The 15,000-nt window shown below is 34.0% G+C and overlaps 1 protein-coding gene across 1 annotated transcript in view; it reads left to right on the forward strand.

Annotated features, from left to right (window-relative positions):
* LOC136845234 (discoidin domain-containing receptor 2-like) overlaps positions 1 to 15,000 on the forward strand; it is a 577,207-nt gene that overhangs the window by 3,866 nt on the left and 558,341 nt on the right. Inside the window, 1 exon segment of the mRNA XM_067115322.1 lies at positions 6,335 to 6,389. The gene's annotated coding sequence lies outside the window, so the exon portion shown is untranslated.

The raw sequence follows: 15,000 nt of genomic DNA on the forward strand, positions 1-15,000 counted from the left end.
CAATAAGGTAACGAAGGACGGGTGAGTTAATTACAATTAGGGAATTACTCAATAAGGCAACGAAGGACAGATGAGTTAATTACAATTAAGGAATTACTCGATAAGGTAACGAAGGACAGGTGAGTTAATTACAATTGGGGAATTACTCAATAAGGTAACGAAGGACAGTGAGTTAATTACAGTTAGGGAATTACACAGTAAAATAAAGAAGGATGGGTGAGTTAATTACAATTTGGGAATTACTTAGTAAGATAACGAAGGACAGGTGAGTTAATTACAATTAGGGAATTACTTAATAAGGTTACGAAGGACAAGTGAGTTAATTACAATTAGGGCATTACTCAATAAGTTAAAGAAGGACAGGTAAGTTAATCACAATTAGGGAATTACTCAATAAGTTAAAGAAGGACAGGTGAGTTAATTACAATTGGGGAATTAGTAAGGTAACGAAGGACAGGTGAGTTAATTACAATTATGGAATTACTCAATAAGGTAACAAAGGACAGGTGAGTTAATTACAATTAGGGAATTACTCAATAAGATAGAGAAGAACAGGTAAGTTAATTACAATGAGTGAATTACTTAATAAGGTACCGAAGGACAGGTGAGTTGTGGTTGGGTTCTTCCTTTGTGGAATTAAGGAGGAAATTACTTCGGAATGAGGGTAATGGGTTAGGAATGTTGATTAAATGTAAGAAAATGAAAAGAAAAGATATTTCTTATTTAAATGAATAAGTGGACATGAGTTTAAGTAAAGTGAAGGGAAGGATACAATAATTATATGCAGGGTACTGACCAATTAATAAGGCACTGTAAGGTCGATAATAAGGCTTGACTGTAATAAGGGGATTAGGTACTTAATGTAATGAGGTAGGTTTAATTCGCGTACCGAGAAGAAAAGATAATTTGTTAAGGCTTAATGTAAGAATATCAGAAATATGTTAAAATAAAGTAGATCAATGGTGAAGGTAAGAATGTCCTAAAGGTATTAGGGACGTTAGATAATTAATAAGACTTGAGGTAAAGATTTTATTAATATATATTAAGGACATTATATAATTGACAAGATAGATTAATGCCAAAAGATTGAATAACAGCGTTAACGGATGACTGATAAGGCTTCTGGTAAGGGTTTAGTGATTTTGATAAAAGTAACATGAAATTACTGAAATAGAATAGAAATACTAATAGTATTATGACTGGTTTCTAAGTAAGTAGGATGCTAGTTGTAATAGGGTGTTAAGAAAAGTGCCCACGAAAGCAAAAATTGGATTTTTTTATTTATTATAAAAATGTGAACATTACTTTTATTTCCATTTGAACCTCTTTCTCATTATATATATATATATATATATATATATATATATATATATATATATATATATATATATATATATATATATATATATATATATATATATATATATATATATATATATATATATATATATATATATATAATGTATATGTATATATATTTATATATATAATGTATATGTATTTATGTATATAAAATAGACAATTCAGTGTGGTTATACAACTTTCAAAGTTCACCATACATTAATTATCTCTGTATCAATTATCATGACATTAACCACATATATCTCACCATCACATTATTCATGATCAACCTTTCATCAGTAGAGAATTTTAAGATATGAACTTCACCTTCATCATCCTCATTTTCATTATTATATTCATCATTATCGTCTCGAGATGTTCGAAACATTTACCACCATCATCACCCTCACTGTAGCCACATTCATCTTAAACATTTTAAGATGTCAAAACCTCACATTCACCATATTCATCACACTCATCATTATCGTCTTGAAACGTTTAAAGCAGACATTCACCATCGCTGCCATCATCATCGCCAGTATGAGAACGATGCATTGTCAGAATCAGAGAGATTATATGACGAACACCACGTAAGCCTTTTTCGTTAGCCGAAGCCAGTGCCAGGCCGCTAGCCAAAGCCGTTATCGATCGTCCGAACGGCGATGATGGAAATTGGGTCTTGCCTCGCGTTGTCTCTGCTTGTCTGGCCTTCAGTGCGTGCGTGAATGCAAAGGCGGGGTATAATTTTGTTTTTTTTTAATCGCGTGCTTGCATTTGTGTATTTGTTTCCTTGCTGTGTGTGTCCTTGTTTTCTCGTTCACTCGTCTTATTTAGGTACGAGTTAATTTGTTTTTGTTTATTGTTTGCAATTGCTCCTGTTCATTCCGTAAGCCTTTACTGAGGCACAGTAACGATAGAAATAATAATAAATAATAGTTTTAAATAGTCGCGTGAGGTAGAGACGTAAGATTCGAGTTGGCTTCGCTCTGTGCTTGTTTGCTTTTGTCTGGCGCCTCTGTTTGTTCCTTTGTTTTCGTGATTTATTACCGTGGAATTGACGGGAAAGGTTTTCTGCGCTTTTGTTTGTTGTTAAACCTTCTTGGCCTTCGCTAACTCTACTCTGATGCATGGTACCTTTGTTCGTATTGGGGACATGAGCGCGCACAACACACACACACACACACACACACACACACACACACATATATATATATATATATATATATATATATATATATATATATATATATATATATATATATATATATATATATATATATATATATATATATATATATATATATATATATATATATATATATATATATATATATATATATATATATATATATATATATATATATATATATATATATATATATATATATATATATATATATATATATATATATATATATATATATATATATATATATATATATACACGTTTTTTCCTGCTTCAGTGTTATTCAAGGGTCAGGAGTACCCATAGCATTAGTATTTATTAATGATCATCTATCCAAGTACTGACCAGACTTAACGTTGCTTTATTTAGCATTGCTGTTTGAACAACCAAAGGTACAGCGGACATGTTAATGTTAAATAGTCTGCACTAGGGTTAGGGTATGCTACTGGGGAACCTTTGTTAAATTGCCTGCATTTCAATTTTTACAGTTAACACGCACAGGACATTACTGTATAATGAATATTAATTGACACGTTTGACGTTTAATTTAAATAATGCGACACTTTTTTCATGTTATTGATTTTGTTCACATTTCCCAACAAGTATCATAACTTATCATTATCATTAGCACATTCCAGTTTTATTATTCTGAGTAATTTGAATATTTCCTGTATTTTTCTCCAAGCAAATGACGTTAAAATGGAATAAATAATTGGAATGAATATAACGTTTGATTAACAGTTTAGTGTCATAATTGTGACAATTTTTTTAATGACAATAATTTCCAATGAGTGGCTCGATGGACGGAAAATATGAAGAAAGGTTTTAACTCGTTGTTTTTGTGTAGTTCGGTTGTATCCGTTCTTTTGATATGTAAGGTTTGAAAAGAAACAAGTATGAATTGCGCCGAAGTTTCTTCGGCGCAGTCGAGTTTTCTGTACAGCCGCTACAGCGTATAATCAAGGCCAGCGAAAATAGACCTATCTTTTGGTGGTCTCGGTATCATGAGCCGCTGCCCATGAAACTTTAACAAAGGCCCGGTGGTGGCCTATCCTATATCGTTACCAGAAGCACTATTATGGCTAACTTTAACCTTAAATCAAATTTAAAAAAATACTGAGGCTAGGGGGCTGTAATTTGGTGTGTTTGAGGATTGGAGGGTGGATGATCCACATACCAATTTGCAGCCCTCTAGCCTCAGTGGTTTTTAAGATTTGAGGGCGAACAGAAAAAGTGCGCACAGAAAAAATTGCAGACGGACAGACAAAACCGGCGCAATATTTTTCTTTTACAGAAAACTAAATGAATTTAATTTTATTTCGGTGTTTGTAACATTAGTTCTTAGTTTTTCTTTCATCTTTTGGCATAAAGTAGCATAATAAACTAGTATACACACACACGCGAGCGCGCGCGCGCATAGGCTCCTCGAAATTTGAGATTGATTAGGGTAAAAGAGATGTGACTAGCGTAGGAGAGAGAGAGAGAGAGAGAGAGAGAGAGAGAGAGAGAGAGGGGGCGGGGGCGGGGTGGTTCTCTTGATTAGTAGAAGGCCCATAATGAACCCCTTCAGAAATTGGATCAGCTGAATCAAGGCCGGATGAGAAACTCTCTGTAGGTGAAGTTATCTGTGATAAATTATACCGACTTTAATAGTAATTAATGATTTGTATGTATATATATGTATGTATATATACAGTATACATGTATATAAATTATATATGCATATATATATATATATATATATATATATATATATATATATATATATATATATATATATACACATATACATATACATATATATATATATATATATATATATATATATATATATATATATATATATATATATATATATATACATACACGTGTGTGTGTTTGTAAGATTATTGATTAACGGTAAGAGGTAAAAATGTGTGGATATTGAAATAAGTAGTGGAGATATACTTTGGTAATTGTTTAATAGAAGTGTTTATTCTCTCTCTCTCTCTCTCTCTCTCTCTCTCTCTCTCTCTCTGCATGAATGAAATTATAGAATAATAAACGTTTTTCTTATATAACATATTTCTGTATGTATGTATGTATGTATGTTTTCATTGTGTAAGTATGTGCGTACAGTATATTAGATAACGGACAAGATACGCACAGTGTATGTCTCAGATGTGGAGAGCGAAGTCTCATGAAATACCATGAATATTTCTGTGGAATTTTTCTTCAGATTCCCTTTTGCCGTTTAAGCAAACTTCGCGCGGACGTGGACGGGGCTCATTGAAGCGAGGTTAGAGCAGGCCTTATACCGTATGCTAATGAGGGACGTGGAAATGCATATTTTATTCCGACTTCCTGAAGCCTTGATGTCATTTCCCACTGGGTTTATTCCGCTCTAATACGTAAGCGGTTAGATAGTGAAGTCGGGGTAGTGGACACCTTAGAGTTTTTTCCTACCTCGTGAGAGATCTGGTGTTCGGTAGTCGTATTCTCTCTCTCTCTCTCTCTCTCTCTCTCTCTCTCTCTCTCTCTCTCTCTCTCTCTCTCTCTCTCAACTCTTGAGAGATTTAGTGTTCGGTAATCATATTCTCTCTCTCTCTCTCTCTCTCTCTCTCTCTCTCTCTCTCTCTCTCTCTCTCTCTCTCTTTCATTCTCAACTCTTAAGAGATTTAGTGTTCGGTAATCATATTCTCTCTCTCTCTCTCTCTCAACTCTTAAGAGATTTAGTGTTCGGCAATCATATTCTCTCTCTCTCTCTCTCTCTCTCTCTCTCTCTCTCTCTCTCTCTCTCTCTCTCAACTCTTGAGAGATTCATGTTCGGTAATCATATTCTCTCTCTCTCTCTCTCTCTCTCTCTCTCTCTCTCTCTCTCTCTCTCTCTCTCTCTCTCTCTCTCTCTCAACTCTACTCTTAAGAGATTTAGTGTTCGGTAATCATATTCTCTCTCTCTCTCTCTCTCTCTCTCTCTCTCTCTCTCTCTCTCTCTCTCTCTCTCTCTCTCTCAACTCTTAAGAGATTTAGTGTTCGGTAATCATATTCTCTCTCTCTCTCTCTCTCTCTCTCTCTCTCTCTCTCTCTCTCTCTCTCTCTCTCTCTTTCTCTCTGACACAATAAGTTAAACTTTTTTGAAATATGCTCTTTTATTGCTTCATAACAATGTAAATATCGAAATTCCATATCTCTTACATATTTATTAACATTATATCTATCTATCTATCTATCTATCTATCTATCTATCTATCTATCTATCTATCTATCTTTATATAGATAGATAGATAGATAGATAGCCGACACTAGCTCCCATTTACAGTTGGGTCGGCTTGAGGGCGGTAGGATAGTATCGAAGCAAATGTGATTTCTTTCCTAATGAATTTAGCAGTATTAAGTGAACAGCTTTTGTTAGATTTATGTCACTTGTAACTGCATTTTCATTTTGGAATTATATTATTTTTACCTCTATTAGTTTGATCGTCCTTCCTAGAATGACTTTTCGTAGAACTTTCTCATAAATTTACCTCGGCAATATGAAATATAGTGAAGAAATTTGACGCCTGAATGAACCATGTTGGAGGAGATGGAGAGTCAAAAGGACTATTAATGTTTGAGTTATTAGAATTACTGAAAGCAATGCACATCAAGCACATGATATGTGCTTGATGTTATTAAATATTATCATTAAATATGTAATTATTATTGTTTTAGTTGTTTGAATATCTCATTGATTTATTTAAAATACTTTTCATTAAAATATTTTAGTGAAAAATATATACTAGCTTATTAGTGCACTTTTGGTAATACATGTTTATTTTTGTTTTGCAGGTAATTGTACTGCGTTGGTGATGTCTTCACGACACTGATGATACACTTCAAGAAGGTGAATATTAGTGCTCTGTATCTCCTCACCCTCCACACCCTTTGTCTTTGCTCGTCTCTCTTCTTCTTTTGTATCTATAGCATATGTGTATGATGCGTTTGAGAGCTTGTTTCCTGTATGTAGTTTATATTTGCTCTCTCTCTCTCTCTCTCTCTCTCTCTCTCTCTCTCTCTCTCTCTCTCTCTCTCTCTCTCTCTCTCTCTCTCTCTCTGAGTTAGCAAACATTTCGAGGTGTTACTTCCAAGTTAAATAATGATTTACTGCTTATGTATATGAATGTTTGTATGTGTATTATATACATATATATATATATATATATATATATATATATATATATATATATATATATATATATATATATACACATATATATACATATACATATATATACATATATTATTGCTAAACACACAGGAGTATCGTGGAGAATTTTTTCTTTATTTACATGTTAGAATTTTCTCAAAGTAGTTTCCAGTATGGCAAACTTTGTTGGTATTTCTGTACATTGTGTGAAACTTGACATCATATTTCTTTAATAATCATGTCGATAGATTTCCTATATCTTAGCCAATAATTTCCGTGCCAGTTCCTTTAGAAATTAAATAAAAACTTTGCCCGCGCCCATTTTAAATGTTTGGGATAGCTAACAGTGTCCTAAGACAACCAATTATTTCTCTCTCTCTCTCTCTCTCTCTCTCTCTCTCTCTCTCTCTCTCTCTCTCTTGTAATAAATGAACGTGCTCTTTTGCTCTTTTTACTGTGTTTAATGTTTATATATGTAAGTACTCTCTCTCTCTCTCTCTCTCTCTCTCTCTCTCTCTCTCTCTCTCTCTCTCTCTCTCTCTCTCTCTCTCTCTCTCTCTTGTACAGTCGACAGTGTTAAACTTACGTGTTCTTTTGCTCTTTTGACTGTGCTTAATGTTTCTATATGTGTAGGTACTCTCTCTCTCTCTCTCTCTCTCTCTCTCTCTCTCTCTCTCTCTCTCTCTCTCTCTCTCTCTCTCTCTCTCTCTCGGCACACCACTACCTCCTTTAAAGCTGCCCCACTTCCTTGAATAGGTTTTACATTTTAAGCTCAGAGCCCCGTATTTCCCATCCCGTCTTTTTCCTTATTGAAAAATCAATATCAGTAAGCGATAAATTTCCCCTATAAAATCTTTATTGTTCCCATGCTTAAACGAATCGCGCCCATCTTATCACTCCCCCTCCCCAATCTCCCATACTTACTAGCCCAGCCAGCTCACAAGGGCGTACAATTCTCCCCCCTCCCCCAATCCTCCCTTCTCCAACGTAACGAATGAACTGATTTGCATAATTGCGCCAACAAATTGCGAGAGGCCCCTCACGCGCGCACACCTACAGGCGACGTCGCCGTAGGAGCAGGTTTCCTGGGATCCTTCAGTATCGTCCCGCCCCTCCCCAAAACTTTGCCTCAGAGTATCGAATATTTTCTTTTTCCTATATTGGTGTCAAATTGAAGTCCGCGCGTGTTCGACAAGGCGACGTCACGCGCGCACGAACGCACACGAATTTGATTTTGTGCCGATTTAGATAAAACTAAAAGTTGCTTGGTGTCAAGTTTGGTGACGTTAGGATAATGTTTCGTGTGATACAACTATTAGCTTTTTGCTTCCCTTGTGGGGAGAATTGCCCAGATGATTGGGAATTTAAGTCAAGCGGTTTAATAGTGCAAGTGACACCCAGTTGGTTTTAATAAAAATTTCGGATGCATAACCTCAAAAAATAAAAAAACTAGGGTTTTATGTTATGAGGAATATGAGGAGGGTAGGTTGTGTATTTATATATAGAAATTGATCAGAGGTTATTTTGATTGAGGGAGGGAATTTCCATTACCTTTCCCCACTCAGATATATACGTCACCTTTCATTTTTATTGTACGGTTTTCGTTTTATGTTTTTTTATTCTTATATTTTTTTTTATTTTTCATTAGCCGCCAGAAAGTAGACTTTTACATTTTTACTTTTGGGGAAGGGGAATTGAGGCAGTTGCTCCTTCTCCCTCCCGTGGAAGTTAGCATGTAGAATTTAAATTTCACGAAGAGGTGGAGAAGCAAGAGATTACGAAGGAACTCCCACTCCCTCCCCACCCCAATCTCTACCTGTCACGCATAACCATACTCCACTCTTAACCTCTACAATATCATTTTAAAAGCCGGTTCATAAATGCTTGGACAGACACGCGTAGATGTATAAGGAAGGGTTCTTCTTAATCTTATCTCTGTATTTGCTCTGGAGCGAAAAGTACTCAAAGATAAATTGAATTGATTACTTTCTGTGTTGAGATGAGAAGATGTGAAAAATTTAATGCTTTTCATATTTGATGAACGAAGGAACAGAATCTAATTAAGGTTGACAATGAAGGTAGATGAGTTTGTTCCAGTTTTCTTGATGTGGTGATTGATAAGCTTAAAGATTCTTAAAAGTTTTTTACGTTAAGATTGACAATAGAAGAGATGTAGTAAGTGGAAAGTACATAAAGTCCAATATGTTAGAATTTACTCTAAGGAAAGTAAAGATACAGTGGAGTTCATGATTTTAAAAAATCACCTTCCAAGTATCCGAGTTCTTTTCTTAACATTTTAAGCCTTAAATTGCATCTCTCTCTCTCTCTCTCTCTCTCTCTCTCTCTCTCTCTCTCTCTCTCTCTCTCTCTCTCTCTATATATATATATATATATATATATATATATATATATATATATATATATATATATATATATATATATATACATATGTATGTATGTATGTATGTATATTGCGTGTATGTGTGTCTTGTATGTTTATTTTTGTGGAACTTAATTTATTTGTTGTATTTCTTGTTCAGAGCAAAAGAATCTCATTGAAGAACTCCTGTCTTTGATTCTCATTCTCTCACAGATTAAATTTTTTTATCAATTTCTCTAATTTTTGTGGGCAATTTCCATTTCTTAATAGATGTGGTTGAGGGAAAATTTCCTCATTTTTATTCATTTGGTCATGCACAAAAGTTTCCAGTATTTAATTAGTTTTAAACAAGTTTTAGCCGCGTCATGGAGAGAGAGCAAATTCCTAAAATATGCAGAAAGTACGCGAAAAGAAATTATGCATATTTTATGAAGCCGTGCACACGAGCCGTTGTCTGGGTTATGCAAAACGTAGTCTAAGAATAAAAACCAAAAACAAAATCTCTGCGTATTTTTTTAAGGAACATTGAGTTGAGCCGGTTATTTTTTATTTATACAAGGTGTGTGTTTAATTATTATGAACGAGGAAGTAGTGGCCTGTCTCTTGCTTAAGAATAAAATACGACATAAAATCTGTTCATATGTTTTTTCTGGATCTAAAAACGGCTGATTTCGCGAGCAGGGCAAAAGTAAATCCCAAAAATTAAATAAGCAAATACTTTAAGAGAAAGTTGTTTCTCTTACTTGCATTTAAAGGAGTGACGAATGACCTGCACTCGGGATTTTCTGATTTTAACATTAATTTGGGAACAATATACTTTATGAGATACAAACTTATATCATACATACGCTTACATACAGACATTTATATGTAAAACTATGTATATACATGCATTATATACATACATATATATATATATATATATATATATATATATATATATATATATATATATATATATATATATATATATATATACATATACATATATATATATATATATATTGTATCATGGGATGGGTGTATACTTACACGCATGGAAATCCTTTCATACACATTCATACAGACTTAAACATTTGCAGAGAGGAGGCAAATATTTTCCTCTTGTGTTAACCGATCAGATTCCATGTAGCCTTTGAAGCGAGCCGTGATGGAGTGTAATATTAAACATGGCGTTTCAGCATTTTTGGAATGGTGCGATGAAGTAGCTATCCGGTTACCTTTTGCGGGGAATGCGTGAGTGTTTGTGTGTATGTGTGTGCGTGTGTGTGTGTTTGTGAGTTTGTTTGTTATAAATTTTAAGCAAGTGTACGGTTGCATCTGGGTCCTGTTTCGGTTACAATATTCAACCGCTTTTGTGTTTATCTTAAAAAAAAGTTAATAGCGAATTTCTCTCAAGATTTTATAAGAGGGAATGGGGAAAGTTGGGGGGGAGGGGGATTTGGGGGAGATTTGAAAGGAGGGGGCGACTAGGCCCCAGGGCATTGTGGTATTTGTCAAAGGATGAATTGTATTTAAAAATGAATCAGAGAGATTATTTATGATTTTTTCTTCTGTGTCGTTTTCTTTTTGTCCGTTTTACTTGCAATTGTTATTTTTTTCTTTTTGTAAACTACGGTAAATATTAATAATCACCCAGACTATCGAAAATCATCATTTTTAATAACGAATGAGGTGGTTTTCATGGCAATAATTCGTCATATCAGCTTCATTTCTCATAATAGTTAGTCATCCCAAGGTCACCTAAAGGTCTGTATCCCTAATGTCATCAAAATTCGTACTCCTGTTCTTAAGATATCCTGATAATATAATGTATAAACATCTCCTTAACAATTAGACTCGTGACATTAAGTCATTATAATCTAGAGATCTAATTCTTGATTAACAACAAGATTTGGAACATTGAGTCAATATAATCTGGAGATCTAATTCTTGATTATCAATTAGATTCGTGACATCAATTCCATTTCTGAAAGTGATTCCATGCATCACATTCCAATAAAGTAACTACGTCCTATTATTAGGAAATCAACTTTTTCCTTTTGAAATTATCAGTTTAGCAGGAATGATCTAGGTTATACAATATGAGGACTTATGTTCGTAAACTGAAGTTTGTTATATTTTGTTACTGAGACCATCTTCTGCTTAAGAATAACAAGAATGTCTAGTCATGGTTTGTAAATATTCTCGAGTGCAGTGTTCAGTTAGCCTAGCAAAATTGGCAATATACTACGTGTCATTCACGTTGTCTTTCAAGAATACGAGGGCGTGATTAGCATAGTTACCCAATTATTTTGCATAAATTAAATTTCGGTTCCAAATACAGCAAATGTCCATCTGTCATTTTCCACATAACACAGAGAGCCATGCAATCTGAAATGAACCCCTGGTAGGGATTCAGTGTTAAATGTTAAGATATTCTCATTACCAATTAACCTAGGCATACAGGTCTCGAAGTGTGGAGCTAATTCGGAGCTAGCAAGCCACCATGGCGTATAAAGAGTCCCCGCTACCGTTGTTTCGTCACTCCCGGTATATGGAGGTAACATGGTAAACGCAGCAGGGTGAACCAATTTGAATACGGAATCGCACTATCTCTTTTTTTCATCGTAGTTCTTTAAGTAGAGCGAATTTCTGTTTCATTCCTCGTTTATTCTCTAAATGACGTCCCCCTTCTCTCTCTCTCTCTCTCTCTCTCTCTCTCTCTCTCTCTCTCTCTCTCTCAGGAAGAGATGACTCTTTTCTCTCTAAGGAAAGATGTCTCCCTCTTCATCTTATATTTTTTGGTGGGGTGGTCGTGCTGTGATTGTCCTCCTTATTATTATTATTATTATTATTATTATTATTATTATTATTATTATTATTATTATTACGAGCTTGATGGCGTGCGCTACGCTGCGCACACGTGTAGTTTGCACGGTAGAAATGAAAGTGTACGAACCTACTTCCCGACACTCCACGTCTCATACCGGGGCGGACAAACAAGGTCCATTCGGCTTTTATTATTATAGAGATAATCATTATTATTGTTATATAGATATTGGTGTTTTTTTTTTATAAAACTGTGGTATTCATGTATCAAAAAACTTTATTTTTGATAACGGAAAGTAGCGAATAATCCGATAAAACAGCGATAAGCGCAACGAAAAATGTAGTTAATGTTTTAAGTATCACATGTTAATTATCTGCGGGAAATGTTTAAAAAAAATTATAAAGTACCGACTGTAATCCCGTCGCCGTCATCTGTCTCTTCAATAATAATAATAATAATAGCAGTAATAGAAATAATACAACAAGTTTTAGTGACAATATTAAATAGATAAATCCAGTAGTGCACAGATAATCTTTTAACGAAAAGGCTTGGGACCAGCCTCTCTTATATAAGTTTGCAAAATGAATTTACTGATGTAGGCGCTTCGAGAGAATTTGTATCGTCTCTAAGTTTGGTACAAGAAGAAGAAGAAGAAGAAGAAGAAGAAGAAGAGGAGGAGGAGGAGGAGGAGGAGGAGGAGGAGGAGGAGGAGGAGGAATGCTTTTACCCTAGAATTATGAGATTCATAACGGTGTTTTCTTCAAAATAATGATCATGGTAATAATTCGGGTTACTATTATGATAATTCTTGGCAGTAGCAACGTTGAAACCAGCAATTACTGAAGATATACGAGTAACTGTGGTAGCTGTATTCAAGCTTAAAAGATGGGCCATTATTGTCCTTCAAGAAGGCGTTTATTGTCTAAGGAAATGATAAGAATCTGTTCCTTGGCCTCTCTACTTTCATACGAAATGTGATCCGTTGTTTGGTTCTTCATTTTTGTTTGTTTAGTTGTTTATTTATTTATATATTTATTCATTGATTTTTTCCTCTCTGATAATCTCATCTTTCTTGATCTCTCTTCACGGTGTTTCTTGTTTATGAAACATGTTTCACAGGGTTCTCAAAAGTAATTCAGTATTCTATTATTTGTAGTTGATGCATTTTACGTATTTGAAATTCGAGGTTATGTCATATCAGAATATATTGGTCCTGTTTCCTAGGGGTTTTCGTTCAGTTTGAAATGAAATTGATATTTCTGTTGAAGTCTAGGTGTGGTTCCTGTAGTGATGAAAGTTTTTCTACTTGCGATGTTTTTGCTACGCATTAAAAAGTATTATGCAAATAAATAAATAAATATATATATATATATATATATATATATATATATATATATATATATATATATATATATATATATATATATATATATATATATATATATATATATATATATATATATATATATATATATATAGTAAGATGACCAAGTGTGGTACTAATGGGTGTGATATTACACTAGTACAAAATTGTGAATGTCAATGTTTTCTCCTTTTTTATACTGAGAACCTGAGGGTAATATATATATATATACATATATATATATATATATATATATATATATATATATATATATATATATATAAATATATATATATATATATATATATATATATATATATATATATATATATATATATATATATATATATATATATATATATATATATATGTATGTATTACCACGTCTGCATACTTGAGTAATGAAACTGTAATTTAAGATTTTCACATTACCAGTATAAATTTTTCTTCACCCTCAGATTCTCAGTATAAAAAAGGAGAAAACATTGAGATTCACAATTTTTTTCTAATGTAAGATCACACCCATTAGTACCGCGCTTGGTCATCTTACTGTGAAATGGTCTTCTATTGTGCAAATTATTTCCGACATTCCGTGACTTTTTTAGAGAGGAACAAACCACCTTTGCACATATGAAGCCACAGATCCCGATTCAATTTTCACTACGTCAACTTATAAGTGCCTCTCATTTCTTCCATTCACCCCTGTCACATCTTTCAACCTTCCTTCCCCAGAAAAAGATTTCGCGAACAGTTCACTTCCATATTGAATGTGAAGCTTTGATGATAATTTCATGCATTCCAACTTTTGCTTCCTGTGAGGCAATTTCACTTTGTAATCTCTTTTGAAAGGTCCCCACGAATCTCCTTCTTCAAGTCTTTTTCGCTGTGGTTGTGCGACATCCTCGGTTATTTTCTGTTGGTTTTCGTAATTCATCGCTTATTGCTTCAGTTGTAAAGTCGTTCACTTTGTAATTAGTTGTAACGTAATTTTTGCTGTGATTTCACGATATTCATTCTTAGGTTACGACCTTTTTCTTGTCTGTCTATGCAATTTTGTCTTAATATTATCGTCTGTGAATGTATCTCTCTCTCTCTCTCTCTCTCTCTCTCTCTCTCTCTCTCTCTCTCTCTCTCTCTCTCTCTCTCTCTACACACACACACACATATATATTATATATATAATATATATATATATATATATATATATATATATATATATATATATATATATATATATATATATATATATATATATATATATATATATATATACACATATATACATACACACACATGTATGTGTGTATATAGAGAGAGAGACAAAGAGACATGCTTAAGCGCAGGTCAGTTTCATATGTTTCGGCCAAAGAACTTCGTTAATCATATTCATTATTCCACACATTCCTCTCTTCAGATCTGACATCATTTACAGGCATTACCACGCGCTTCGTCGTCTCAACTATTAACAAATCAAGCCAAACATTTACTCGGGCGAGCCCATGAACCGAGTGATTGAGTAAATCAATAATTACCGGAGCGTGCTCGCAGGGTACGGCACTCGGACGAGCCGTACCTTAAGCGACGTCGGCTGGGACAGGTCATTTCGAACCTTTCTGGATCAAAAGGGTTGTGGAATCTCTCGGCTATTTGCCTGCCACCTGAGCATTTGTGTAGCTGGCACTAGCGACTGTGTTCGTGTGTGTGTGTGTGTGCGTGTGTGTGTTCATGATGTCTGCCATGTGGTGTTTGCAAT

The sequence above is a fragment of the Macrobrachium rosenbergii genome, chromosome 13 (assembly GCF_040412425.1).
Source record: "Macrobrachium rosenbergii isolate ZJJX-2024 chromosome 13, ASM4041242v1, whole genome shotgun sequence".
Classification (NCBI taxonomy): domain Eukaryota; kingdom Metazoa; phylum Arthropoda; class Malacostraca; order Decapoda; family Palaemonidae; genus Macrobrachium; species Macrobrachium rosenbergii.